The following is a 3,682-nucleotide window of genomic DNA, read 5'->3' as shown; positions in this document are numbered from 1 at the left end:
TGTTCTTACTGATAGCAGGAACAAAATAACAATCATGCAACTCCAATACAAGTCCAGAAGGTAAAGTCAGATCATCAGTCCCGCCGGCTAAAGCAACAACTTTTGCTCCATTCCCAACGCGGAGATCTACTTCTCCTTTTGCCAATTGTCTACTTCCTCGCAACCCTTGCATATTTCCACAAATATGTGAGGCGCTTCCGATATCTAATACCCATGACGTAAGATAATACGGCACACCCAGCTTTGGCATGGCCCATGACACGTACGATCGAGGCCTTGACAAGTGCTTTACTTATAGAGCTTCTAGATCTAATAGGTTTCTGTGCAACGATTGTTCATAATCCGAATAGTCCATCCATTCGATTATGTAATCCCAATCTCGGAGCTCCCACTCAATCAAGCATATACTATATCTTGATTAAGTTACATGTATTCATTCACTATGGTCCATAAGAATGAATCATGTCTATTTGAGTTACAGTTGATCAGATTATGCAACGATTGCGTAATCGGACCTCGAAAATGGAAATTTTCGGAATCTGGACTTCGGACCGTCCGTTCTGGAGGTAGAACGGACGTTCCAGGCTTGGCAGAACGTTCGGTCTCGACTGCAAAAGTCAGAACGGATGTTCTGCCTAGTAGAACGGACGTTCTGCATGGCAGAACGGACGGTCCAACCTTCCGTTCTGTGTCAATCAGTCCGTCACCCTTGGACCGTTCGTTCCGGCTTACCAGAACGGACGGTCTAGGGTAGTTCTCTGTGATCAGATCACGTTTCCCCGCGTTCTCAGTCCCGATCAGACCCGAAACTGAACCGAATTCTTCTGTACACCCAAATTTCGAATTCCTGCACTCTATGCAACATGAAACATGCAATCTACACTAGATTCAATCATCAAACATGCATAGATATCAAAGCAAACATGGATTCAAACAATTCAAATCCTAAAACATGCGTGATCGGGTTCTATGAAATCAAAACAGAGCAACCAGGCTCTGATACCATTGTTGGGTTTCCTGGGATCTCATGAGCGAATCTAATTCCTAAGAGATCGATTCTAGGATTTGTGCAGCGGATATAAAACAAAAATTTTAATGAAACCCTAGAACCATGCTACTATTGAATCATAGAAACGTTAGAACGCTTACCTCAATCGATCCGGGGCCTGTATCAATTGAAGAACACGTCTGATCACGAAAGGCAGGAAATTACCTCGCCCTCTACACGTATCCACACGTCGGGATGGATTCCAACACCTTGGAACTTGTCTGCTAGGACTAGAGATCTCGATCTCTCTTGTGTGCAAGGTTTTTTTTTTGGAGGCTTAGGGTTTTATTTTTCTTCTTTTTTTCTTCTTTTCCTTTTTTCTTTTTTCTTTTCTTAAAACCCTAGAAGACATTCTCCTTATATAGACTTTCCAAATATTCTAATTTGACAAGGAATAGATTACTAGGAATCCTAATCTAATTAGGTTTCCTAAACCTGTTAGAATTCTAATCTCATTAGGTTTCCTAGATGTAATAGAATTCTAATCTCATTAGGATTCCTATACATAATAGGATTCCTAATCCCATTAGGATTCCTATTCCAATTAGGAATCTCAATCCAATTAGGATTCCTAATCGGGATAATTTAGCACACGTACTTGTCCATCCCTATTGTGTGTGACCCTGTAGGCTCATTCGACATAGCAGTATAACCCGAAATCCCTATTTCGGGTATACAAGTCATAGGCGGTCTCTAGCAAGACACTATGACTACCTATCTCGAATAGAGTTTGTTTGTGATCATACGAAAGCCAGTGATGATTCCGACTGATGATCCTTTTGTATCGCGATATCATATGTCGAACATAAGGCATGGACAAGCCACCTTATCTGATTCGACTGCTTTCTCGTTCACTGAGTTTGACTGTCTGAAATAGACGACGTTCGTCTATAGTGCGGCCACACATTTCTACAGTCTTGCTCACACGAGGGGCCCAGCGATATCTCTCTCTTTTACGAGAGGTACAAATCCCGTCTTGACTATCTACAATCCAGTACATGATTCGTTTCGTACCTGATACACGTCTTTATAGTCCTCCTGTTACGCAGGACGTTTGACGTAATCAAAGCACGCAACTCCTCATGTTGGATTCTGTAGATATCTCAGGTCTTAGGATCCAATCATGGAATCGTCGTATGAGATTCAAGTCATGACGCTAGTCCATGTGACAATCTCATGCGGGTCAGTCCAGTATTTCGTTCTGCAACGAATACCTATGATTTGATCGTATCCAATATCTATGATCATCTATGTGATCATCAATCACACATCATACTAGTCTTATTATGTCGTTATTCCCATAATGACACAAGACTAGGGAGTTTAGTATCATTCATAATGATACATGGATTTCATAACAGATCTAGCATGCAGGAACATGTAATGAACAAGATACTCTCATAAAAAAACATATAGAAAGTATCAATACATCGAATGTATCTGAACAAAGCTCATAATCAGTACATCATAGAGCACTAAACCAACATTTTAGACTCGGTACACACGTATCAAGTTTTTGGCGCCGTTGCCGGGGACTGGTTAGCCTATTTCTTGGTCTTTATTGATTCTAGATCTTAGCTTGTTTTCTTTTTCTTTTTCTTTTTGGTTTCTTTAGTTTTTGCGGATTCACTTGGTTTCGAGTTCTTCTTTTTTTTCTTTGCGGTTTGCAGGGTTCTAGTGCATGTTAGGGATATGGGCATTAGATGTTTAGCAGTTCATGATTAGAGCAAGTGGGAGATTGTTGGTTTAGTGCTCTATGATGTACTGATTATGAGCTTTGTTCAGATACATTCGATGTATTGATACTTTCTATATGTTTTTTTATGAGAGTATCTTGTTCATTACATGTTCCTGCATGCTAGATCTGTTATGAAATCTATGTATCATTATGAATGATACTAACCGCCCTAGTCTTGTGTCGTTATGGGAATAACGACATAATAAGAATAAGACTAGTATGATGTGTGATTGATGATCACATAGATGATCATAGATATTGGATACGATCAAATCATAGGTATTCGTTGCAGAACGGAATACTGGACTGACACTACTAGAAAACACGAAAAAGGTGACGCAAAAGGTGACGCAAAATTTGCGTCACTAAAATGGTGACGCAAAAGTGACGCAAATAGTGACGCAATATTTTCGTCACTAAAGCTTACTAAATAGTGACGCAATAGTGACGCAAATAGTTGCGTCACTAAACGGTGACGCAAAAAATAACGCAAAAATTGCGTCACAAAAAAAGGTGACGCAAGAGTGACGCAAATAGTTGCGTCACCCTTTGGTGACGCAATTTAGTCACCTTTTAGTGATGCAATTGCGTCACTATATCTGTATTTTATTATTTATACGTATAAACATACAAATATTTATATATAAGTATATATTTTATATATACGTATATATTATATATATGTGTATTTGTATATACAAATATTTTATATATAAATGTGTATTTTACATATATTTATACATACAAACATATGTTATGTATATAAATATATATTTTATGTATGTATATATACGTACAAATATATACGTATATATATATATTTGTAAGTATAAATATTTGTATATGTATATGTATTAATGTAGTAATATATCAGAAGTTTAACTTGGATCAGTTGG

This window comes from Tarenaya hassleriana, unplaced genomic scaffold (assembly GCF_000463585.1).
Source record: "Tarenaya hassleriana unplaced genomic scaffold, ASM46358v1 Cleome299, whole genome shotgun sequence".
NCBI classification, from domain to species: domain Eukaryota; kingdom Viridiplantae; phylum Streptophyta; class Magnoliopsida; order Brassicales; family Cleomaceae; genus Tarenaya; species Tarenaya hassleriana.
Note: the sequence above shows the minus strand (reverse complement) of the source record.